Genomic DNA, 27,280 nt, shown 5'->3' on the forward strand with positions numbered 1-27,280 from the left:
CATAATTTATAGTCTCTCATGGTTCATCTCCCCCTCTGATTTCCCCCCACCCTCATTTTTCCCTTCTTTCTCCTAATGTCCTCCATGCTATTCTTTACATTCCATTTCTCTGTTTGACTTTTTTCACTTAGCATAATCTCCTCCAGGTCCATCCATGTTGTTGCTAATGTTGGGTATTCATCCCTGCAGATGGCTGAGTAATAGTCCATTGTATGTATTAACAATATCTTCTTTATCCATTTGTCTGTTGCAGGACATCTTGGGCTTCTTCCACAGTTTGGCTATTATGGGCATTGCTGCTATGAACATTGGGGGCATATGGTCCTTCTTTTCACTACATCTATATCTTTTCACTACATCTGTATCTTTGGGGTCCAGTAGTGCCATTGCTGGGACATAGAGTAGCTAGTAGCTCTATTTTTAAATTTATGAGGAAACTCCACACTGTTTTCCAAAGTCACTGTACAAGCTTGCAACCCCACCAACAGTGCAAGACAGTTCCCCTTTCTCCACATCCTCTCCAACATTTGTTGATTCTTGTCAATTTTTTCTGTTCTAACTGGTGTAAGGTGGTATCCCAATGTGGTTTTGATTGAATTTCCCTGATGCCAATGATGATGAATACTTTTTCAGATGTCTCTTTGCCATTCATATGTCTTTGGAGAAATGTCTGTTCATGTCCTCTGCTCATTTTTTGACTTGATTAGTTTTTTGGGTTTTGGGTTTGAGAAGTTCTTTGTAGATATTAGATACCAGCCCTTTATCTGTAGTATTATTTGCAAATATCTTCTTTTATTCTGTGGGTTGCCTTTTGCATTGTTGACTGTTTTGTTTGCTGTGCAGAAGCTTTTGATCTTGATGAAGTCCCAAAGGTTCATTTTTGCTTTTGTTTCCCTTGCCTTTGGAGATGTGTCTTGAAAGAATTTGCCATGGCTGATGTTGAAGAGGTTACTGCCTATGTTCTCCTCTAGGATTTGGGTGGATTGCTGTCTCTTATTGAGGTCTTTCATCCATTTTGAGTTTATCTTTGTGTATGATGTAAGAGAATGGTCGAGTTACATTCTTCTGTACATAGCTGTCTAATTTTCCCAGCACCATTTGTTGAAGAGACTGCCTTTTACCCATTGCATAGTGAGTCCTCCCTTAGTCAGTTTGTAGAGAGGTCAGGCCATCTCTGTCAACTGCGGTATCCACAGCCTACAGTAGCCCACCATCCCAAGAAACTCCCTCGTGGAGATCAAAGCCTAAATAAGTGGTGTGCTCTGAGAAAGCTGTGCTTTCTTTGCTGACACCTGATGCCCTTTATCCTGCAGAGTTTGTAAGAGAGCTCTCAGCCCCTGCAATCATGACTCATAGTCCTCAGCGGCTATTTCCACTAACTCAGTCAGATCCTTCCCTTCAAATCCTTCAATTGTCTGAACTTTCCTCCTCCAAGAGACTGACTGACTGGCAAAAGCAAGATCATCTAAACGAGCTATTGTGCAACTTCTCTGAAGTTTACCTCAAGTTGTCTAGCTTAGGTAAACAAACATTTAAAGACAACCAAATCTAGAATTTAGCATCCATAAAGGTGTGTTATTAAAACACAATTTTTCTCTCTAAAATAACCCTCATTTCCAGAGGTCGCCAAATCTGGACTAATTTATTTGAAAAACAAATCCAGTTTTAACAAACTTGGCCTCCTTATTTACATAAGCTCAGCAAGAACATTGAGTGATCATATAGATCTTTTAGAATCTGCTTTTCTGGAACTTCTTATAAGGAATCTCTAGGTTGAACTTTTAGTAGCCTCTCCGGGCCAGAAGCCACATACTTGCCATCAGACATGCCTGTAATACCTGTTGATTTGGGCGAATTCCTCTTCCTGAGGTTCCTACACCTGCCAGGAAGTGACATTCTTTACTCACCTAGTGAGGCTCTTGGAAATTCTGTAAGCAAGGTATCAGGCCAACAGTTCCAAAGGGCTTTACGGCTCCAGGTTTTATAAAGTCAACCTTAGTTCTTTTAAGCTGTCTGATCATATCTGAGTTCTTTTCAAATATGACATTCCAGTCAAAGCCTTGGTGAAATAACCAGTGTTTCCAATGGTGTCCTGTTACAAGGAGAACAGATTCTTATTGAACTTATGCAAATGACTGATTGCCATGGAAGAAAGAATACTTGCTCTGAGACATTTTGGTTTCAGAGGGTTCAGATAGAGAGAAAAGTTGAATGCCTTGATTTGTTTACAAATGAATACTTTTACATCTCTGTAAGTTACAGATAACTTGAGAAAAAGTTTCTCTACTCTGGAAGAGCAAACATTACAGAACCAGTAATGCTTAAAATAAGACAAAACATCAAGAGACAAAACATTATAATCTTTCAGTTCATCTAATCCCATGTTGCTAATTCTGGTTTAGTCTGAATGCAGCTTTTACTTCTGGACATTCTTACCCATTTCAGTTTCAGGATTTCAACATATCAAAGACCTGTATTTGTCCTGAAAGTCTCCCATATGAATTTCCTTTAAGGCGGAAGTCATTTTACAAGAGAATTAAAATAATTACAAGTGACAAGAACTCAGAATAGATATGGTTAAATATCAAGTGATGACACTATCAAAACATTAAAACTTTAGGAAATGTATAGAACCTCTAGAGCAGTTACAGCATTTACCCAAATGTAACCCAAGATTTATCATTGGTTTAGAAGTACTTCCTGAGTAACTTAGCATATCAAGGAAAAGCCTTAGTCAAAGGCTATGAGTCAATGAGTCAAAGAGATCTCATTTACAATTCTGGGCAGGCAAAGAGAAAGCCATTTACATTTTCTTAGAAACATCTCAATCTCTAGTGAAGACTAAGTATTAACCAATTGTGAACTGTTACAACAGAATTCTTAGAAGGCAAATTTATGAATCAGTTAAGCACAAAACATGTTTACCAACAGATTTTAAAAGTGTAAACCCAGTTTCAGCAACCAGCACTCTAGTATTTTATCCCATTTGGTTCAAAGTTTCAAGTTACCAAAGACGTTGAAAGCTTCTTTAACAATTACCCATTAAAGCCCTGAGACAGACAATTAACTATCAGTTTAGTCATCTCTTTGCTAACAGATTTCATGTTCCACCTGGGCCCACTCCACTTCAGATGCCATGCTTTCCCTGCCAGCAAGGGGGGAGGGGCTAGGCAGTCCACATTGGGCCAGAGAAGACAGGAACTTCCCTGAAACAAAGGGAGTTTCGGCAGCTGCTTGGGAATATTTCTTTTCTTTTTTAAATTTATTTTTTATTTATTTTCAGCATAACAGTATTCATTATCTTTGTGCCACACCCAGTGCTCCATGCAATCCGTGCCCTCTATAACACCGACCACCTGGTACCCCGACCTCCCACCCCCCCGCCCCTTCAAAACCCTCAGATTGTTTTTCAGAGTCCATAGTCTCTCATGGTTCACCTCCCCTTCCAATTTCCCCCAATTCCCTTCTCCTCTCTATCTCCCCATGTCCTCCATGATATTTGTTATGCTCTACAAATAAGTGAAACCATATGATAATTGACTCTCTCTGTTTGACTTATTTCACTCAGCATAATCTCTTCCAGTCCCGTCCATGTTGCTACAAAAGTTGGGTATTCATCCTTTCTGATGGAGGCATGATGAGGGAGCAGGAGGCTGGCTGAGGACAAAGCAAGAGCTGGCGCCTTGCAACCCCCCCCCCCTTCATCCGCTCCCCTCCATAGGTGTAGCATTGCTCAGGCACCCCTGACTGCCATAAAATGATAAATAGTTAACTTGCTGAGATCACAATCCTGCACGATAGGAGTCTCCCTTGGTTTGCAAATGTCCTTGAGATTACAACAAAGAAGTTACCTTATCAATAGCCCAATTTCCAAAGACACAGAACTCAGTTCCTCAAGCCCTAATGTCACCCTCCCCTCCATGAAAAACCGAAGGAGGTGGAGGTAGAAGGAAAAGTAAATAAAGTTAAATTTCATCTAAACCTAAATCTCATTAACAAGGATGCTTGATAGCAGGAATGTAACATTCCACCAGACTTCCAATTGTCTTTACTTGATAGAAACTAAGCCTTCAATATCCTGATAGTATTCTTTGCCCCAATAGCACTTCTGAACACCCCTTTGTCCTCACTTACCCAACTCCTGTGTATATAACCAACCACTCGTAATAACCCGGGGCGGCCGCATCTCTGCCTGCCCACGGGCCCTGTCCCCGTGATGAAGTTCTAGAACCTAGGTGAGGTTTGGTGGGCTGAGGTCCGGAGCCGATGACCAAGAAAGAATTCTTGAGACATCTTTGGTGCAAAATGGTGGTTTATTAAAGCACGGGGAAAGGGCCCGTGGGCAGGCAGAGATGCGGCCGCCCCGGGTTGTGAGGGGTGGTTGGTTATATACGCAGGAGTTGGGTAGGTGAGGACAAAGGGGTATTCAGAAGGGTTATTGGGGCAAAGAATACTATCAGGATATTGAAGGCTTAGTTACTATTAAGTAAAGACAATTGAGAGTCTCCTGGTGGAATGTTACATTCCTGCCATCAAACATCCTTGTTAATGAGATTTAGGTTTAGAAGAAATTTAACTTTATTTGCTTTTCCTTCTACCTCCGCCTCCTTCGGTTTTTATGGAGGGGAGGGTGACATTAGGCTTGAGAAACTGAGTTCTGTGTCTTTGGAATTTGGGCTATTGATAAGGTAACTTCTTTGTTTGTAAATCTCAAGGACATTTGCAAACCAAGGGAGACTCCTGTCTTGTAGAATTGTGATCTTAGCAAGTTAACTATTTATCATTTTATGGCAGTCAGGGGTGCCTGAGGAATGCTACACCTAGGGAGGGGAGCGGATGAAATGGGGGGGGGTGCAAGGCGCCAGCTTTTGCTTTGTCCTCAGCCAGCCTCCTGCTCCCTCATCATTCCCCCCTGAACAATTTTGACCCTTAAATCTTTAAGGTGGTTGAAGGTGGAAGGTCTCATCTTCTGTAACTTCTTCGTGCTGAATAGGGGCGTAGAGCTGTCCCTACCTGCTCGGGTCAATATTTGTCAGGGTAGGAACGTATAAGAGAGTTATGAAAGGTGGAGGCAGCTGAATCCAGCGCTGACAGTGAGGAGGCGTCCTCGCGCGCGACAAGGATCGTCTGCCGTGGTGTAGTCATTGTAGCAATGGAGTCTCGGCACCAAGTAGAGAAACATGGAACAAAGCAACATATTAAGGTTAATAAGGCGATAAGAATAAGAAGCCCGAAAAGGAGATTCGGCCATAGCCCTCCTTCAAACCAGGAACTTAACCATTCGCTGAGAGAGAGAGGAGGATCTTGTAGGGCCTTAATCTGGGTATTCATATCTTTTATTAGTCCTGTGACATTTTTGTGATAGTCTGGGATGTACACACAACATTCTGTCTTGATAATTGCACATGTGCCACCCTGTGCTGCTGTCAGGACATCTAAGGCCATCCTATTCTGTAGGACTGCCTGGCGTATTTGTGACACTTCAGTATTAAGTAGGGAGATGCTGTTCAGTGAGTCATTGAGTGCCTTTGTAGTATATTTATTAAGGGCTTCTACATGCCACATGACATCTTCTAGTCCCGCAGATGGAACAAAGATGGATGCTAAGTGATCATACCATTTAAAAACAGATCGTGTCCACCTTTGTTTCAAGTTGGGGAGATTAGCTGGAGTTGTAATGTTTTTAGTAATGCGCCCATGGATCCAGGCAAATCCTAAAGTACAGCGACCTATTCACCCTGGAGGAAGCCAGGGCCACAGGTTGGTTCCACATATCCAGTGGGTTCCGTTTGGAGCTGGCCATCTAATGCCAGGTCACCTTACCCAATCAGTAGCAAAACATTCAGTAGCCTGGAGTACTATTATTTGGGAACACATTTCTAATGATAGCCATCCTCGATACTGTGTGTTATTTGTCCAAGTATCCTACGTATGATTCTTTTGTTCCCAGCATAAAACTGCCTTTTAACTGAGCTGTCCAATCGTGGGTGTGAACCACAAATATGTATCCCGGATCTGATATATGCCATCTTCAGTATAGCGATAAGGAGGGTTTTGGAACTTAGGCCCATATTTGATTGGGGAGTTATGGCTTGATAGCAATCCCCTTTCCTTCCAAATAGCTCCATGGGCATGTAGTACCAGGAAAGCATATTTGGTCAGTATAAATGTTAATTCTTAGACTTTGGCAATTGCAAAGTGCTAGTAAGCACTATGGCACACCTAGCTTTTCTTATTTTTTTCTATGAAAACTACTGTCATCAGAAAACCAACTGTCATTCATATTTTTAACAGGGGCATCTTAAATCTGGCCAGATAGAGTAAGCAAGATCAATAACCTTTTTGCTCTATAGAGAAAGAAGTACAGTAGTCAGGTTCAGGCATACAGGTAACTAGGTTTAAAGTTTGACAAGTTTTGGTGGCGCCTGGGTGGCTCAGTGGGTTAAGCCGCTGCCTTCGGCTCAGGTCATGATCTCAGGGTCCTGAGATCGAGCCCCGCATCGGGCTCTCTGCTCAGCAGGGAGCCTGCTTCCTCCTCTCTCTCTGCCTGCCTCTCTGCCTGCTTGTGATCTCTCTCTGTCAAATAAATAAATAAAATCTTTAAAAAAAAAAAAAAAAAAAGTTTGACAAGTTTTAAGTATTATTTCTGGCATATCTGTAAGTATGGCCCAATATTTAATTAGTTGGCCTCCATCACACACTGGTGGCCTTTGATTTCTAAGACAAATCTGGACCTGATGTGAAGTCATTACAGTCAGGGACTGTCCCATAGTGAGCTTTGAGGCTCTTTTTATAGGAGGGCTGTTCTAGGTTTCGCTAAAGCATCTATTTGCAATTGCACCTCAACAGAGGTGGCCTCTAGGATAAATATAACTAAGGGATGAAACCAATAAGAAGACCTTTGAGTGGTCCAGCCTTAACAATATCCTGATTACAGAGGATCATTGTCAAGTGGGAGAAAACTTGTCAAGAGATAAGGGGAGCCCCCCATGAATCATCCAATCCACTCATAAAGAAAGTGGGGTCATCCATTATCTCCACAAGTCCATAGGTAATCCTATGGAGTCGATAGGTTGGCTTTTAGGCAATTTCATTATCCCAGCCACACATAAGGTGTTAGTTAAGTTATACAATTGTAGGGGAATCAATCCCATTTTCCAGTTGTTTAATCATGTGCTGTGGGGTCTGCTAATATCCCCACAAAATAATAAGATTGACTAAAGAAGCTATTGTGCAACTTCTCTGAAGTTTACCTCAAATTGTTTAGCTTAGGTAAACAAACATTTAAAGACAATCAAATCTAGAATTCAACATCCATAAAGGTGTGTTATTAAAACATAATTTTTCTCTCTAAAATAACCCTCATTTACAGAGATAGCCAAATCAGGACTAATTCACTTGTGAAACAAGTCCAGTTTTAACAAACTTGGCCCATTATTTACATAAGCTCAGCAAGAACAGTGAGTGTGATCAATAGATCTTTTAGAATCTGCTTTGCTGGAACTTTGTATAAGGAATCTCTAGGTTGAACTTTTAGTAGCCTCTCTGGGCCAGAAGCCAAGCCCTGTACTTGCCATGAGGCATGCCTGCAATACCTTTGGGCGAATTCCTCTTCCCGAGACTGCACCTACCAAGGAGTGACATTCTTTACTCACCTGGTGAGGCTGCTGGGAACTCTGTAAGCAAGGTATCAGGCCAACAGTCCCAAGGGGCTTTATGGCTCCAGGTTTCATAAAGTCAACCTTAGTTCCTTTAAAGCTGTCTGGTCATATCTGAGTCTATGCATGTCTTTCTCAAATATGATATTCCAGCCAAAGCCTTGGTAAAATAACCCATGTTTCCAATGGTGTCCTGTTAAAGGAGAACAGATTCTTATTGAACTTATGCAAATGACTGATTGCCATGGAAGAAAGAATACTTAACTGAGACCTTTTGGTTTCAGAGGGTTCAGATAAAGAGAAAAGGTGAATGCTTTGAGCACTTTTACAAATGAGCACTTTTACATCTCTATAAGTTACAGATAACTAGGAGGGAGTATCCCTAGTCTGTAAGAGCAAACAGTAGAGAGAACCAGCAATGTTTAAAGTAAGACAAAACATTAACAGACACAACACTACAATCTTTTAGTTAATTTAGTCCCATGCTACTAATTCTGGTGAATGCGGCTTTAGTCAGTTTTGGAAATTCTTACCCATTTCAGTTTTAGGATTTTCAAGCATATCAAATATCTATATTTGTCCTGAAAGTCCTTTATAGGAATCTCCTTGAAGATAATTTTACAAGAGAATTAAAACAATTATAAATGACAAAAATTCAGAGTGGGTATGGTTAGAGCTAAAGAGACACGGGAGTTTACAATTTAGCTGCAAGGAAATCAGGTTATTTCTGTGATACATAACATTTCCATAATTACAGTATCAAGCGGTGATCTCTCAAAACATTAAAACTTTAAGAAGTGCATAGAATCTCTAGAATAGTTATAGTATTTTCCCAAATGTAATCCAAGGTTTATCATTGGTTCAGTAGTACTTCATGAGCAACTTCACATACCAAGGAAAAGCCTGAGTTAAAGAGATTTACAATTTAAATCTTGTCACATTTGCTAAAATCTTAGAAAGTTTTAAAGCACATGCCTAAATATAATTAGGGATGTTAAACACCTGATAAAACATAGAAACTGGTTTTTCTGGGCAGGCAAAGAGAAAACCATTTACATTTTCTTAACAGCAGATCAATTGATCTAAGAAAACATTGTCCTTTTGAACAGAGAATTTCAGTCTTGTACCAATGTACCTTTAAAACCCATTCATTTCAATCTTAATCCATTCTTGACCATAGCTAAAATTCCTTTTCTGAAGATTTCCCTTCACAAACCTTCTACAACTTTCCTTTGCATTCAGGTTTTGTCCCAAGCCATTTCCTTCCAAACAACCATCTCATTTAGGACAAAATTACCTTCCCTTACCTTCAGCAAAATGTATTCCCATTCCTTAAATCTTTCTTACATATCTCCTACTTTCCTACATACAGAGTTTCCCTTTATTTCCATCAGTCTTAGTTACACTAAGCAGAACTTCGTATTCTTAGAAACACCTTTAGTTATTAACCAATTGTGAACTGCTACAACAGAATTCTTCAGGTGGCAAATTTATGAATCAGTTAAGTGGCAAACAAGTTTACCAACAGATTTAAATACTCTTAGTTTCTTTGCAGTAAGAAGTCAAAAGCACAAACCTACATTCAGTAATTAACGACTTAGCATTTTATCCTGTTTGGTTAAGACCTAGATGTCCACAATTTAATTCCATTTGTCATCCAAGCAAAACTTTAAAACTTTCAGGTTACCAAAGACTTTGAAAGCTACTTCAGCAATTACCCATTAGAACTTTGAGATAGACAATTAACCATCAGTTTAGTCATTTCTTTGCTAACAAATTTTAACAAGTAACACAAGCTTATCTGACCTTCAGTAAACTTTGATAGAATAAAAGCTTCACATTTACTGCTGTTACTTCAAAGACACGTCTTAATTAAACCAACAAACTTAACTTAGTTCCAATAGTGATTTATGTTCCACCTGGGCCCACTCCACTTTGAATGTTTACCTGAGACATGCGTGGGAAGATCTGGAGTGGGGAGTGTTAGGTCCAGGGGTGCTTTTCTTGCTCCTTTACAGTGGAGAGAGAAGGAGCCGTGGTGCATGATCTAGAAGCTAGTCATGCAGGCTGCACGCGCGTTGGTACAGAAACACGTAAGGGGGAAACAGAAGAAACAAAGTGCTGCCAGGAGGCAGAGAAAAGATTCCCAGTTTTAGAGCTCATAAGCCCCAACAGAGGAGCAGACGCCATGCTTTCCCACCAGCAAGGGGGGGAGGGGTTAGGCAGTCCAAGTCAGGCCAGAGAACACAGGGAAACTTCCCCGAAACAAAGAGAGTTTCGGCAGCTGCTTGGGAATATTCCTTATAGTCTCTGTCTCGAGTTAGACTAACCCCAGTTGGCTCCAGTTATAGCCATTAACACGGGAAGGGAGTGAGGGAGAAGCCCCCACATCTATTAGGAGAAACAGAGAGAAATAAAGCCAGAGTCCACTTTGCTAGGGATGGCCCAGCAACCTGGGTTTACTAGAAGAAGGCTTATTTACGTAATTACCATCCAATATGTCAGGAGAACGTTTACTAGCTGACTCATTTGGGCAAACACATTCCGCAAAAGCTCCTTAGTCTGGGGTCCTGGTATAGAGCAATAAAGGCCTAGGTATGAGCAGTGAAGGTATCCTAGGTCCATTTGCCCTGTTTCCTGCAGAGATCTAATAGATCCCACTGAGGCCATGCAGTGTTACAGGAGCTCAGTCCTTTCCTAAGTTTTGCAATCCAAATTATTTCCAGTGGGTTAAAAGGCACCCCAAGGTAGAGTCCTTGGGAACTGAGGAAGCCTACTGAGGCCATGCTTCCAGAAAAGTAAAGAAGGTCCATTACCAAATCCCCCCTGACTCCTGGGTAGCGTCCCACGCAGGATATGTCAGAGGTTCTTGTGTGTCAAAAGCGACCAGAGGCGTCCCTCAAGATATCGCTATTGATCACCATCCTGCCTTCCCTGGGAAGACATTCCTGCCATAAAAGGCCCTGGAGGGGTGCCGGCATCCCTCCACTTCCCCATCGCATCCTAGGCTACTGATGGGTGCCTGGTGAATGGACTAAAATGCTTGTGCCATGCCATCGTATGTCCTGAAGACTGCATACTGTTTTGCCATATTAACCCATGGAAATGCTAGAGAAGTTTTGGCAAGGGGAAATTACTCAATTTCATAGCTTTAGGCGGTTTGCAGAAGACACTGACGAGAAACAGTAAAGATTGAAATCCATCATGGTCTATGCGACATTCCAACACATGTGGTCCTTGCAGCCAACTTCCCTAGGAAATGGTCCCCGGTTGCGTTTTAATTCAATCGGGTACTGGTTTCGGCCGGCTCCCAGTGGAGGTCTCGCGGCCAGAAGTGGCTAGACCGGGCATGTGGAGGGGATCACATTAGATCAATCAGGAGGAAACCTCACACGGGAGTCTTAAGATTGGCAGCCGTCCTGGTGACTTAGGTGGCTGTCCCATGCCCAAGAGAGACAACTTTCTATAAGAACAGGAATAAAGAGAGGCCATCAAGTTTCTGGGTCTTATTGCCATTCCGGCCAGGGTACTAGCTTACAGCCAAAAGGCAGACGCTCTCCTCCCCATAGAGTAGCTACGGGCTAGAGGATTACAGCCTGAGCAATTGACATGCAAGTGTTCCAATAAGACCATACTCCTTGAAAAAGCCCCTGAAATCAGAGTAAATGGAGAGAAAGTACTCACCAATTTTGCACCGAAGCTCAGAGTCCAAATGTAAAGACTCACAGCCCCACGTTGGGCGCCATATGATGAAGTTCTAGAACCTAGGTGAGGTTTGGTGGGCTGAGGTCCGGAGCCGATGACCAAGAAAGAATTCTTGAGACATCTTTGGTGCAAAATGGTGGTTTATTAAAGCACGGGGAAAGGGCCCGTGGGCAGGCAGAGATGCGGCCGCCCCGGGTTGTGAGGGGTGGTTGGTTATATACGCAGGAGTTGGGTAGGTGAGGACAAAGGGGGTATTCAGAAGGGTTATTGGGGCAAAGAATACTATCAGGATATTGAAGGCTTAGTTACTATTAAGTAAAGACAATTGAGAGTCTCCTGGTGGAATGTTACATTCCTGCCATCAAACATCCTTGTTAATGAGATTTAGGTTTAGAAGAAATTTAACTTTATTTGCTTTTCCTTCTACCTCCGCCTCCTTCGGTTTTTATGGAGGGGAGGGTGACATTAGGCTTGAGAAACTGAGTTCTGTGTCTTTGGAATTTGGGCTATTGATAAGGTAACTTCTTTGTTTGTAAATCTCAAGGACATTTGCAAACCAAGGGAGACTCCTGTCTTGTAGAATTGTGATCTTAGCAAGTTAACTATTTATCATTTTATGGCAGTCAGGGGTGCCTGAGGAATGCTACACCTAGGGAGGGGAGCGGATGAAGGGGGGGTGCAAGGCGCCAGCTTTTGCTTTGTCCTCAGCCAGCCTCCTGCTCCCTCATCACCCGTGCTTTAATAAACCACCATTTTGCACCAATGACGTCTTAAGAATTCTTTCTTTAGTCGTCGGCTCCGAACTTCCTCACCCCACCGAACCTGACTTAGGTTCTGGGACTTCATTATTTTTGGCGAGCCAGCCAGGAGTTTTGCGAGTCTTTACATTTGGACTCTGAGCTTCGGAGCAAAATTGGTGAGTACTTTCTCTCCTTTTCCTGTACTCTCATTCCAGGGCTTTTTCAAGGAGTATGGTCTTATTGGAACACTTGCATGTCAATTGCTCAGGCTGTAATCCTCTAGCCTGTGGCTACTCCACGGGGAGGAGAGCGTCTGCCTTTTGGCTGTAAGCTAGTACCCTGGCCGGAATGGCAATAAGACCCAGAAACTTGATGGCCTCTCTTTATTCCTGTTCTTATAGAAAGTTGTCTCTCTTGGGCACGGGATAGCCACCTAAGTCACCAGGACGGCTGCCAATCTTAAGACTCCCGTGTGAGGTTTCCTCCTGATTGATCTAATGTGATCCCCTCCACATGCCCGGTCTAGCCACTTCTGGCCGCAGGACCTCCACTGGGAGCCGGCCGAAACCAGTACCCGATTGAATTAAAACGCAACCGGGGACCGTTTCCTAGGGAAGTTGGCTTTAAGGACCACATGTGTTGGAATGTCGCATAGACCATGATGGATTTCGATCTTTACTGTTTCTCAGAGTGTCTTCTGCAAACCGCCTAAAGCTATGAAATTGAGTAATTTCCCTTGCCAAAACTTCTCTAGCGTTTTTGTGGGTTAATATGGCAAAACAGTATGCAGTCTTCAGGACATACGATAGCATGGCACAAGCGTTTTAGTCCATTCACCAGGCACCCATCTGTAGCCTAGGATGCAATGGGGAAGTGGAGGGACACCAGCACCCCTCCAGGGCCTCTTACGGCAGGAATGCCTTCTGAGGAAGGCAGGATGGCGATCAATAGCGTATCTTGAGGGACGCCTCAGGTCGCTTTTGACCCCTAAAACCTCTGACATACCCTGTGTGGGACGCCACCCAGGAGTCGGGATTTGGTAATGGACCTTCATTACTTTTCTGGAAGCATGGCCTCAGTAGGCTTCTTCAGTTCCCAAGGACTCTACCTTGGGGTGCCTTTTAACCCACTAGAAATGATTTGGATTGCAAAACTTAGGAAAGGACTGAGCTCCTGTAACACTGCATGGCCTCAGTGGGATCTATCAGTTAGATCTCCTCTGCAGGAAACAGGGCAAATGGACCTAGGATACATTCACCGCTCAACCTAGGCCTTCATTGCTCTACACCAGGACCCCAGACTAAGGGGCTTTTGTGGAATGTGTTTGCCCAAATGAGTCAGCTAGTAAACTTTCTCCTGACATATTCGATGATAATTACGTAAATAAGCCTTCTTCTAGTAAACCCAGGTTGCTGGGCCATCCATACTCCATAGTGTATATGGACCACATATTCCTTATCCATTCGTCCATTGAAGGGCATCTTGGTTCTTTCCACAGTTTGGCGACCGTGGCCATTGCTGCTATAAACATTGGGGTACAGATGGCCCTTCTTTTCACGACATCTGTATCTTTGGGGTAAATACCCAGGAGTGCAATTGCAGGGTCATAGGGAAGTTCTATTTTTAATTTCTTGAGGAATCTCCACACTGTTCTGCAAAGAGGCTAAAATGATGAAGTCCCAGAACCTAAGTCAGGTTCGGTGGGGTGAAGAGGTTCAGAGCCGATGACTAAACAAAGAATTCTTAAGACATCGTTGGTGCAAAATGGTGGTTTATTAAAGCACGGGGACAGGACCCGTGGGCAGGAAGAGCTGCTGTATGTCTCTGTAGCCAGCTTCCCTGTTCTAATACCTATAAGCTCTGCGACACTCAGACACCCCCGATCCTTCTGTGACCTGTCAGGACCTGAGGCCACGCTGACCCTGCTTGGGCTTCACCCCGGTTTAGCCTCTGGAGTGATGTTCCTCAGTGGAACAGACTTTTAAAAGTCTTTATTTTGTGCTCTGGTGCTCCTCCGCCGCTTGCCGGGAGCCGGCCCCTCTCCTCGGGGTCTATCTTCCCGTAGCTTTGGATTCACTTCTCCGCCAGTCCTACCTTTCAGAAAGTGGTTGATTTTCTGTTTCTAGAATTGCTGTTGTTCTTCTCTTCGATCTGCCATTGGATTTGGATTTGTGAGTGTTTTCAAACTTTAGATAAGCTATCTAGCTGATCTCCTGCTACCTGAAGTAGTGTCAGCCTGCTACTTCTCCACCATATTGACTCCTGTTTCACCTTATTGCATTTTAAAGTGAGTGAAGATATAAAAATATGAGCATGCCCATGCCCGTTGATATATACAACTTAGTGGATTGAATGTTAAGTAAAACCTGTTACCTACGGATTCCTGATTCCAAAGACTTTGAAACAATTGGAGTATCAGGTAGTTATCTTTTTACCAGTAATAATTTCTCCCCCCCTGGAAATAATTCCCTAACTGCCGACACAAAGGGACTTGGGAGGAATACATTCTTTAGGAAAATTTGATGCCTTTGTCCATGGGTAGGCCTCCCCTCTTCTTGCCTTTTGGTTTTCTGGTCTCTATCACAGATTTTCACCTGGTTTTCTATTGTCACCAACTTAAGAAGAAAGCTCTACAAGCAGGACCTTGGATGAAAGGATCCTCAGAGGGTTTTCTTTCTGTAATAGCAGACTGGTCAGGGGGATAGTGAAGGCAGTATGTATTCTGGAATCACTCACTTTCTGAGGAGAAATCTGGGAGAGGAGAAAGGTAGGGCTGTCCTGGCAGTTTAGTGTTGAAAGCCACCTGATTCCAGCTTCCTGGTGGGACTGAGAATATGGCATGTGGCAACACAAAGGGATTTTCTAGGGGAAGACCTGTGGCCACGTTGTACAGTCCTCAGAAGCAAGTGGGGTAGGTCTGCATGCAGGGAAGTAGGTGTGTCAGTATGGGAATCCATGTGCAGTGATTCTAGTTTTGATTGTGCATTTTTGTGTGTTTTCCTAGAGTTATGTTTCCCTACACAGAACAATTAATGGTGTTGACTCTCCAAATAAGTTTCCATCACCATACATCATGAGTGCATAAGCATGTGTAAATTAATCAAAGTGTACAATTCAAATATTATTCATGATATGCCAGATAGAATACACCCATTAACCAGGAAAACATATCTCATCAGTAGCCAGGAAGAGGATAACTGTCCCCAAGATCAACAAAATCATGCTTCCCAATTCCTGTTACAGAGTCAGTGACAATTCCATTTAATAATGACTCTCACCTCATGGTAGGTCTTTTGAAATTGTAAAAGGTCAGGGTCCCTCAGTCTTGCCACTTCACCCACTCAAAACACTCTTCATCTAAGTGAGTCTTCCCAAGTCCCTCTGAAGCAGTGAGTGCTGGGGCTGGCTCCTTCCTTCAGCAGGTGGCTCCTGGTGCCACTGCATGCCCACACCCAGACCTGGTGGGAATCTAGAAGGGAGGAGTACCAGGAATTTGGGGAGGGAAATTCACTCCCTCTTTCCCCACTGAGGTCTAGCATTTACCTTCAGAATAAGGAATAATAGAATAAAACTCATTCTTGTTTGGAGAATGAGTCTTCCACCACTGATCATTGCAGTGGTTCTTTTGTGTTGGGCAAAAACAGTGTCATACAAAATGAGAGACAAGAGGTCTTCTTCAGGGACTGAGCATCAGGGTGGGCACTCAGCTTCCTAGTTAAGAGGGTGAAGGGGTACATTTTGCATGTGGGGAAAGGGAACCTCAGGAGTGTGACAGGAGTGTCACTACTCATGTCCCATCCATTGACCATGGGAGATGGATGGATTATTCTGAAGGCCTCTACAAATAAGCAAGTCAAGGTAGTTATTTTAAGTCAATAGCAATGGACACTGAACCATGTTATGGTTTAGGTTTTTGCTTGTTTGTTTTTGTTTGTTGTTTTGTTTTGTTTTTTGGAACATCAACTCTGTGAGAAATGCATGTCTTAATAGGATTTGATTTCCATATAGGTTTTTTCCCCCCAATAATCAAACAATAGCATAAGACTGCTTGATTTTCCAATGCAGCTCCTTTGCCCCCAAAAACACTCTACTTGATACAAGGGTGCCCTAGAAATCCTCAATCTATAGATCATCATTTCCACTGCTGGTGAGTGATTCCAAAGATTCAAGATCAGGAGAGGCAGTAGTACCTGAATGCACCTTGTGCATACTTTAGATGATATTTGGCTCCCTCCTAAATGGAGATGAAAAAGGACATAGCCTCCGGTTCACAACAGTGAACACTGTGCAGACATCTTTAACACCTACAGAGAGTGCCTTTCTGTCATCTTCTCAACCAACAGTGTGATCCTTTTGCCTTCTTCCCATCCACTGCTCTCTTCTCTTCTTTTCTTTCTTTTTCTTCTTTCTTTACTTTTAACATTTGTGTTTTTTTTTTTTTTTTTTTTTTTTAAAGATTTTATTTATTTATTTGACAGAGAGAAATTACAAGTAGATGGAGAGGCAGGCAGAGAGAGAGGGGGAAGCAGGCTTCCTGCTGAGCAGAGAGCCCGATGCGGGACTCGATCCCAGGACCCTGAGATCATGACCTGAGCCGAAGGCAGCGGCTTAACCCACTGAGCCACCCAGGCGCCCCACATTTGTGTTTTCTTTTACTTCTGCTTTACTTGTAGGAAAAAAACCTCACATAACATTACATCAATGCTCTTGACCAATTTGGCAAGTAGACAGCCCAGTATTGTTAACTCAATGCACATGTCTGAGCAGCAGATCTCTACTTCCATCTGGCATGACTAAATATTTATACACATAGAAGAGCAACTCACCAATGCTTGGCACCCTTCTGCTTTCTGCTTCCATAACATTGATTATTTTAGACTGCTCACGGAAATGCAGTCATACAGTCCTATTCTGTCATTTGCTTATTTGACTTAGTTTAATGAACTCCAGGTCTTCCATGTTCCCACAAATGACAGCATTCTCTTCTTTACTAAGGCTAAATAATATCCACTGTATGGATATACCACATTTATTCAACATTGAGTGTCAATGAACAATGGGCCTTTTCCCATATCCTGGGTACTGTGGAAGTGCTGTAATGAGAATGAAATTGCAGGCGTGTCTTCGAGATACTCCTTTCATTTCCTTTGGATGAATACCCAGATGTGTGATTGCTGGATCCACGGGGAGTTCTCTTTGCAATGTGAGGAAACTCAGCACACTTTTCCATGATGGCTGCACCATATTCCAATCCACTAATGGCATACACACATTTGACGTTTTCCCATTCTTACCAACACCTGTTTTGTTGTTGTGGTTGTTTTTGTTGTTTTATCCTTGTTTCATTTTTTGATAAAAGCCATCCCAAAGGATGTGGGATTTGTTTGGATTACACTTCCCTGATGGCTAGTTAGGTTGAACATATTTTCACAGTCCTGTTGGCCATTGGTTTATTTCCTTTGGAGCCACGAGATCAAGTTTTCTCCCCATCCTCAGATTCAGTCAGTTCCTTTTGTTTCCTTTTTGCACAGTAACACCTTTTCTGCTATAAGGTTTGCAAATACTCTCTCTCCTTCTGTAGGTTGCCTTTTCCTTCTTTCAGTTGTTGAAGAAACTATTCTTTCCTCATTGTGTAGTCTTGGCATCCTTGCCAAAGATCAGGTGGCCATGTATGTGAGAGTTTATTTTCAGGCTCTCTATTCAGATCCATTTGTCTATGTGCCTATTTTTATGCCTGCCCCACCTTGGTTAGTTTAGTGTAGCTTTCTAAAGTGTCTGAAAGTCAGCAAGTGTGGAGCATCCATTTCTGTTGTTTATTTTCAGTGTTGCTGTGGCTCTTTGGGGTCCATTATGGTTCCATATGTATTTTAAGATTTTGTTGTTTTTTCTATGAGTGATATTGGGATTTTTATAGGTGTGTCACTGAACTTGTATATGATATTTTCTAGGACCTGGCTGTTGACCTTACTGTTTTTATTTCCCAAGCCCTCAGGTAATGCCCAACTCTAGTGCAAGAACCCACTGAAAAACCTACGCTTGAATGGTCAGATCAGGTCAGCAAATACTGTGCAAGGAATAGGCAGGGAAGGAGAGGTAATTTCTTCTTCCTCTTTGTACTCTAGAGCTGTGCTATTCAGAACAATAGACCCTAGACAAATGTGACTCTCTAAAGTTAACTTTACAAAATCATTTATCAACTCAATGAACTAAAGTAAAATAAAAATAATAAAATAAAGTAAGCTCCCTTTACAGGGACACGCTAGGAAAATTTCATGTTTTCTAGGACAGATGGAATTTCATATTGCTAAATTTGGAGGTGAGCATTATAATGGGCCTGTAGAACTGAGAATGCAAATGACAATTCCTTTATCATCTCGGTCTCATTTGAAGGTTTGCTACTGTGATCACTGTCTTGCTGAAGTGTTCTGACCCCATCAAGGCCAGCATAGGTCTGAGAATCCAACTAGAAGGATCAGGGAGATGCTGTATGTCCCACCATAATCTGAACCAGAGTAGGAGGAATGGCCGGGCCTCTCTGTCTAATAAAATGTTTGCTCCTGCTTATGTTTCTAGAGGTTGGCTTGTGGAGAACATCAAGAACTCCAGAAGTGAGGTGGAAGACTCTCTAGGTAGGAAACAACACTGAGTAAAAGCCAGTGGGAGAGGGTTCAGGTAACAGTTAGGTTGCCCCTGATGACCTGGAGACTGAGGAAAGTGAATATGAAATCAGAAAGGAAAGGGAAATATGTGTAGAAGATGGATTTGTTTATTTTATAATTTCATGACATAATAGTAAGAGGAATTGCATCCAGGGATCTTGAGTGTGCTGGGTTTGTACACATCTTTTCTTGCTCTGTTCTCTAAAAAGTAATCTCTCCTGGAACATGCCTCCCTTTGCCACTACCAAATGTCAAATCTTAGTTTCATTCGTTACCAGCACTTGGGAATTCTGCATGAAGAATGAGGATCCTCTTGTTAGGGAATTATGGTGGATGTATTCTCTGGCAACACAAGACCCCTCTCAGGGACACCTGTATATGGAGACTAAATTCTTCTAGTGTGTGTCATGTGCTGGGTGAGAAGGCAACTCTCTCTGGCTTAACTGGCAGGACTTGTCACATCACCTTCCTGCTTCTGTCTTTCATTTTCTCTTCCTTAAAGACCACTCCCAGGGCTGGAAAGGTGAAGGAATATTTTCTCTGGGATTTAGAAACCCACACCATTGCTGGGTTCATTCCTGGAGGGCTTGGTGGTGCTCCTGTGGGGACAGAGGCTGGAGGCCTGAGAGTAGGCAGGGTGTTCTGAGGATCCCTTGTGTTGCATGGTGAGAAACAGTTCCTCTTCTTGGAGTACCTTTGGGAGAGTTGGCAGGGACACTTTGGACACAAAGACCAGGCAGGTGCCAAACAGCTTCCCTGTTCATTAGTATAGGATGAAAGACACTAGTGGAGGGCAGTGAACTTTGGTGCTGGCTTTTTGATGCCCTTTATAATGTGTTATCAACCATGCTGTGGTCATGTGACCATTTTCTGGCACCAACCAGCCCCTGGCCACAAGGTGGCTAAACCCTCCCCAGAGAATCTGTGCATGTCTAAGCCACACCAGGCCCTAAAATTTGGGATTTTTGAAAGCCAGATGCACCTGTCATAAAACACAAAAATGCTGTGCCACTGGCAGGCAGGCAGCTTGGACACAAATGGTAAAGGCAGGGATGGAATGGAAGGCGGAGACACAAGAGGGGCAAGTGATTCCCTTCTATGAGGGTTATCTAAAGAGTGGTGGGTGTGAACTCATGTCTTTGGGAACAAGAGAGTACGGTGCTGCCTTTTTCTCCCCCACCCATCAGCACTGACCAACTACAGTGAACAACACAGTGCCACCAAGTAGAGGCCAGAGCCGCTTACACCAAGCCCTGACCCCTGTGCCCTGCAAGTGCATCTGCAGCAAGGTGAGTTCACCTAAGAATCTGTATGGCTAACCCCTCTCAACAGAAGACCAGCACAGATCCCTCCCATGTAGAAGGTTTACTGATCAGAGAGTACTTCAGAGCTTCAGGTAAAATAAGGTCTAGCTTCTTTTCTGTTGAGCTCTAGCTTCATTTAACAAGCAGACCAAGGCACACTTAATTAAATCTTGCCATACAGTGGGCAAGGTCCAGACACTCTGCATTAGAGGCAAGGAGAAACTCTGGAGAGGACTGACCTGAGGGAAGGAGCAGCAAAACACAATAGCAGAGTGTACACTCTGAAAAACATCCTGCAGCTTCAGGCCCAAGGCAGTATAGGATATGGCCTGTTTATTATTTATTTATTTATATTGTTTGGACCTCTTTCAATATAACCATTACACAGGAAATTGAAGGAGAGAGAATGTGTTCCCCAGACAAGCAAAAACTAAAAGACAGTGTTAGCACTAAACCATCTCAGCAAGAAATATTAAAGAGTGCTTTTGAATGTGGAAAAAAAGACCAAAATGAACAAAGATTAGAAAGGACCAAGGAACAGCACCAGAAACACCAACTTTGCAGGGAACCAATGGCCCTAAATTCATCCCTTTCAATCATCAGTTTGAACCCAACTTTTGCATCAACGTGGATGGGACTAGAGGACATTATGCTGAGGGAAACAAGTCAAGCAGACAAAGTCAATTATCGTATGGTTTCAGTTACTTGTGGAACATAAGGAATAGCACGGAGGACATTAGGAGCAGGAAGGGAAAAATGAAGAGGTGGGAATCAAAGGGGGAGATGAACCATGAGAGACTGTGGACTCCATGAAGCAAGCTGAAAGTTTTAGAGGGGAGAAGCGTGCGGGGACGGGTTGACCCCTTGTGGGTATTGGAGGGGAAGATGAACCATGAGAAACTGTGGACTCTGAAAAACAATCTGAGGGTTTTGGAGGAGCGGGAGTTGGGAGGTTGGGTGAGCCTGGTGGTGGGTATTATGGAGGGCACATATTGAATGGAGCATTGAGTGTTACACATAAACAATGAATCTTGGAACACTACATCAACAATTAATGATGTAGTTAATGGTGACTAACATAACATAATAAAAAATGATAAAAATAATAAAAAATGATAGAAATAATAAAAATATTAAATGAATACCCAACTTTTGTAGCAACATGGACGGGACTGGAAGAGATTATGCTGAGTGAAATAAGTCAAGCAGAGAGAGTCAATTATCATATGGTTTCACTTATTTGTGGAGCATAACAAATAGCATGGAGGACATGGGGAGATAGAGAGGAGAAGGGAGTTGGGGTAAATAGGAAGGGGAGGTGAATCATGAGAGACTCTGAAAAACAATCTGAGGTGTTTGAAGTGGCGGGGGTGTGGGAGGTTGGGATACCAGGTCTGAGTATTATAGAGGGCACGGATTGCATGGAGCACTGGGTGTGGTAAAAAATAATGAATACTGTTATGTTGAAAATAAATAAATTGAAAAAATTTAAAAATATTCATTTAGAAAGGAATACTAAATGCTTCAATCAAATAACATAGCGCATCCAAATGGATAAAACAAACACACAAAAACAACTGTAGGTTGCCTATAAGAGACTCATTTTAGAACTACAGATATCAGGAGACTAGAAGTAAGGAGATGCAGAAACATTTGTTACGCAATTGACGTCCAGAGAAAGCCAGAGTAGCTATACACCAAGGGTAGTCATCCTTATATCAGACAAAGTAGATTTTAAAACCAAGTCTGTAAGAAGAGCTCAACATGGGCATTATATTATAATTAAAGGGTCTATCCATCAAGGAGGCCTAAGAATTCCAAATATTTATGCCCCAATTTTTTAATCCTCTCAAAGAACTAGTTTTGGTTTTACTGATTTTCCTTATTGAGTTCCCATTTTCAATTTTATCAATCTCTGCAGAAAGTATTCCTTTTTTCTATTTCTTTCTTTCCTTCTCTCTTTTTTTTTCTTTTCTTTTCTTAGTTTGCTTGAGACTTACATTGTTATCTAGCAGATTGCTCCAGATCTTTATTTTGTTAATGTATGTATTTAGTGCTCTAAATTTCCCTCAAAGGACTGCTTTCATTGTGGTCCATACATTTTATAATGGTGTATATTCATTTTCACTAATTGGAAAATATTTGAACATTCTTTTGAGTGTTGTCTGTTTGATCCACATGTTGTGTAGCCTCAACAGGTTTTGGAATGTTCTAGTCATTTTTCTGTTTTTTCCTTCTATGGTCACATTCTTCTGGGTCTGAGAACATAATGTGCATGAGGTCTCTTGTTTTAAATTTTATGAGGTGTGGGTTTCCCCCCGCAGAATGTGCTTATTCTGTTGAATGCTCCACTGAGTTTGGGAAGGCTGTGTATTGTGCTGTTGCTAGATACATTATTTCATGAATCTCTTTTAGATTTAGTTGACTGAAGATATTATTCTGTTCATCCTCAAAGACTTTATGCATAATGCATGTATCAGTTACTGAAAGAGGAAGGTCTCACGGTGGAATACTGAGTGAATTTTGGTATTTGAATATCAGTCCACCAAGGGAGTGGATTTTTCCATTTTTCTTTCCCATCATCAATGGTTTTTATGTCACATAATTTGATGCTGGATTATGAGGTGCATATAGGTGAAGGATGGTTTATGTCTTCTAGGAGAATGAACCCCCTACTCTTTATATGATGCCTCTCTTTATCCCTGCTCATTTTCCTGGATCTGAAGTCAGCTTTGTCTGAAATGAATGTAGCTACTCTGGGTTACATTTAATTTCTATTACCATGGTGGCTTAACTTTTTCTGCTTCTTTACTTTTAACTGTGATCTGTGTTATGACAAAATTAGTTTCTTCTAATGAGTTCCTTATAGCAGCTTCTTCTGTCTTTAAAATCCATTCTGATGCTCTGTCTTTTAATTATGGCATTGAGAAGGCTTGTGTTTGTTTTTATTTTAATTTCTTTTCATTTTTTCTTATTTTTCTTTTCAAAATTTTATTTAAATTTTAGCTAGGTAGCATACAGTGAAATACTGATTTCAGGAGTAGAATTCAGTGATTCATTACCTGGATACAACAATCACCCTGAACTCATCATATCAAGTGCCCTTCCTCCTTAATACCCGTGATCCATGAAGCCCATGAACCCCACCTGCCTCCCTCCATCAACCCTCAGTTTGAGCTCCATTATTAAGATTTTAATAATCTTAAAATAGAGAGAGAGAGAGAAACCCCTGGAGGGGTGGGAGAAGGGGCAGATGGAGAAGGAAAAGGAGGCTCCCTGCTCAGCAGGGGCTTGATCCCAGGGGCTTGATCCCAGGACCCTGAGATCAATACCTGACCTGAAGGCCAAAACTGGGTGAGTCACCCAGGCACCCCTTGTTTTCTATTGTTAAGAGGATCTTATGGTTTGCTTCCCTCTCCCTTTTGCCATTTCCCCCCTCCCATATGGTGTGTACAGGGTATGTCCTGCCTGCTCCAGGTCTGAGTGGTGCTTGAGCAGCTGCAGTTCCAGCAGCCAGGGATAAGTCTCCTGGTGTATCTGTTTGCTGGAACCCTAGATACCCTGGGCTGCATCCTTAAGTCCCAAACACACTTTCATATGCAGGGCTCAGTTCTTCTAGCCACCAAAGTGTGCTACTGTCTATACCCTATTAGCTGAGCCACAGGAAAATTGAAACAGGTCTGTTTCCCATGCCACCTCTCACCCAAATCAGTGCTTTCAAACCCTTAATTGACAGAGCACAAGAAAATCAGAATCATATATAGGAACAGAAACAAGTATATATAATAAGTTCTGGAAGAGATATGGGGGCCTTGGGAAGGAAGCCAGGAGAGGGGAGGAGTCAAGTTTGGCAGAAGGAGTCCCACCACATCCAGGCTTTGAGGGAAATATGAGATGAGTACTTCCATCAGCTTCGCTCTGAAGACTGAGGCCACATGGATTGAACAAACAGCCTTAAAACATCCACCTTTGGGCAACACTGCAGGACAGGGACTGTGGTTGGAGTGCTGTATCTGTAGGCACTCAGCTGGCTCCAGGATCACAGAGGTAGGCCTATCCATGCATTTCTTTATTTCTAAATGAGGCTCACACATGGTCCAGCCTGGGAGGAAGACTGACATTGGGTAATTCTCAAGGAAGCTATTTCCTGAGGCCAAGCACTTGCCTTTTGAGCCCCAAGGAAGACAATCCAGACCTGGAGGAAAACATCAGGGTCCATGATCCAGCAGTTTAGGGTCTAACAAGCCCTGGGTAGGGGATGGATGCAGCATCTTCAAGGCAAGCATGCTCCTGCTGTGTTCACCAGAGATAGGTCTGCTAAGAAGAGAGGACTGGGAAAGGAGCCCCCTAAATGCAGTGGGGCAGGCAGCAATGCTAGGCTTTCATCTGAAGTCAGGGAGCTCTGAGAGGATGGGCTCCTGGCAAAGTGATATTAGGGGCAGTAGTGGTTCAAAACAGTTATCTCTATGAGGTTGACCTCAGGGTCACAGGCTGGCTGGGCAGCTGGACCTTCAGGTGTGCTGAAAATAGGCTGGATATGGCAGCAGCAGTGATGGGCAGGCTGGCCTGAGGATGGGCACTACAAGAACTGCAGTGGAAGGGGAGCTCTACCAGTTGAAAACAGGAGAGTCTGGTGGGGACTCCCATTTCAGAAGTGCTGGGAGCAGGAGGGAAGGCACAACTGGCATGTGCTTTAGCTGTAACTGAGGACTTGGGTTGCACAGGGCCTCCTCCCTTTCCCCATGAGTGTGGAATCTGGGAGGAGGTTCACCATAAATGGCGAGAGGGACTGCAGCTGCTTCTGGAACTGGCCAGTCAGGAGATGGGCTTCTCATGCAGACTCCCTGCCTGGTGAGATGGAGGGAGCAGGGGCACTGGTTCGGGAACCCAGCAAGTCAGCCCTCTCTGATAATGGGAGTCAGCAGGGGTCAGTCAGCCAGAAAGTCAGAGCTGGGGACAGTGATTGTGAAGAGGTGACTGGAAGGAGCTCTGATACAAGCTGTGTCCCCTCTGAGATAAAGGATGCACAGAGCTGCTCCTCCGTTGGAATCCAGGGTAGCCACTGGGCCCTGGCAGTTGTGTGTCTTCCTGCATCTTCCCTCCTTGTATTCCTGCTGGGGGCTAGAGGACAGCTGGAGGAGAAGTGGACCTTGCTGCAGGCAGGGAAGGCTGTCCATTGCTGTTGTTGAAGATGGCCTCAGTGTCTCCCAAAAGTGCACTGGGCGTGACCTGGAGTGCTGCTTCCTCCTCAGATGCTAGGTCTTCAGCAGTCATTCTCAACCCACCTCAGGGGTGGTGGCAGTCTCAGAGGGTCTCTTTGTCTTGTCTTCAGGGGTCCCCGGTCTTATCTCCAGGTTAGAATTGTACACAGCTTATTTCTGAGGCCTATAACGGTCAAGTGCCCCTCAATAGTTATTTTGAATGTTTTGCTGTCTGATGGTTCCAGGAGTACCAAAGCTGGAACTGGACACCCGTCTGGCTCATGGTTGATGAGTATCCCTAAAGAACTTAGGCATGGTATATGGCCAGAGTGTCCTCCTCTGCAGCTGTGAGAAACATGAGGTAGAGCTGTATGAGATCATATGGCATGTTTGGGACAGCCCCTACAAGAGAGGTAGGATTTCTGGTGGGACATACATCTGAGCTCTGGGGGCTAGAGGTACCTCTGTAGCACCCAAGCCTTTTGGAAGAAAGAGAAGCTTTCATGGATCCCCAGAAACTGAATGAAGATGGTGTCTGCCATGTCATCAGGGTGCCTTCCCTAATAGCCTTGCCTCTTTGTGGCTGTGGGTCCTTCTTTTGCTTGGCAGCCCCTTTCCCAATCTCTGAGAGCCCTCAACATGACTTCTCTGTGGACTGGCCCTGGGCGTATCTGGGTGCTGTGGGTGGCACAGTGGCTCCTGGGTGCTCCTGTACTCCAGAGGGAATGAGACTGCACATTGTACATACTGAACCACTGGACGTATTTACACTGGGAACAGATAAGAAATCTCTCTGAAGGCTTTGACCGTCAGTTAGGGCAGAATCTAGAGAAGCCGAAGAGTCACATTGGAAAATGGTGGTATGAAGTTAGCCCCTACCTCCCACAAGGGGGACGCTCAGGGGGCTGCCTACCATGAAAAGGTAAGGCACATGTGCCTCATCCCTTCTCCAACTTACTTGGTCCATCTAGAGTGGAAACACCCACAGTGCTGGCCTGGCTGCTATTGCCTGCCACCATGAGCAGGTGTGTGCACCTGAACAGGAAGGGCTATGTCCTCCCGCAGCTGCTTGACTTGGAGGCAGGGATCTGGGTGCCTGTAGGGCTACCATGGACAGGAGTAGAGGAGGTGTGTGCATTGATTAATTTCTGAAGAACACCCTAGGGCTCAGGGGACCTACACACACGGAGCACTGACAATCAGATAGGGATCCTACAATATCCCCTCCTCACTACCAGTGCCTGCCATGTGTCCAGAGGGATGCAAAGCAGGGGGAGCTGAGGTGTCCTGCTGGCATGAGCATTGGAGGGCCTATGTCTTTCACTCATCTGCCAGATGCCTGAATCTGGAGGTGGTCACACCCAACCCCAAATGTCTCATCACACCTAGATATTAACAGAGGAAAGTCTCTGTTGATTTTATCAGGTTGGGAGGGCAGGGTTGTGTGCTGCAGAGTGACATGAAGAACATCTCCAGGGTCACTCTTCAGAAATAAATCAATGCACACACCTCCTCCACTCCCATCCCTGGTGGTCCTACAGGCACCCAGATCCCTGCCTCCTAATCAAACAGCTGAAGGAGGACATAGCTCTTCCTGCTCAAGGGCATGCATGATTGGGTCCTGGTTCCATGGGGGAATAATCTCAGGGCATAATCTCATGTGCTGCCTGGATTATGACCATACTCTTGTCTACTTCTTGGTGGCAGGCAATAGCAGCTGGGCCAGCAGTGTGGTTGATTCCACTGTAGACCCAACCGAGTCTGTTGAGGGAGGGATGAGCTACCTGTGCCTTACCATTCAATGGCAGGCATCTCACATTTAGAATTGCTCTTCATGTTCCTCCTGCAAAACAACACCCTCTGCTCTTCTTCTAGGGTCCTGTAATAGCGAAGTTTTTGATATCTGAAAGGAAGGGAAGAATCAGGCATGACCAGAAATGCCTAGGATAGGAAAACACCCATGTGGGACACGACCAGGCCAGGCCTTCTCTGGGGCCCATCCAGCTTGGCCCT

At 43.6% G+C, this 27,280-nt stretch overlaps 1 protein-coding gene across 1 annotated transcript in view; it reads left to right on the plus strand.

Annotated features, from left to right (window-relative positions):
* Positions 1 to 27,280, plus strand: part of LOC101672736 (cytosolic 10-formyltetrahydrofolate dehydrogenase-like) — a 95,790-nt gene that overhangs the window by 46,891 nt on the left and 21,619 nt on the right. The window lies entirely within an intron of this gene.

Source organism: Mustela putorius, unplaced genomic scaffold, assembly GCF_011764305.1.
Source record: "Mustela putorius furo isolate JIRA1106 unplaced genomic scaffold, ASM1176430v1.1 tig00003834_pilon_pilon_pilon, whole genome shotgun sequence".
Classification (NCBI taxonomy): Eukaryota; Metazoa; Chordata; class Mammalia; order Carnivora; family Mustelidae; genus Mustela; species Mustela putorius.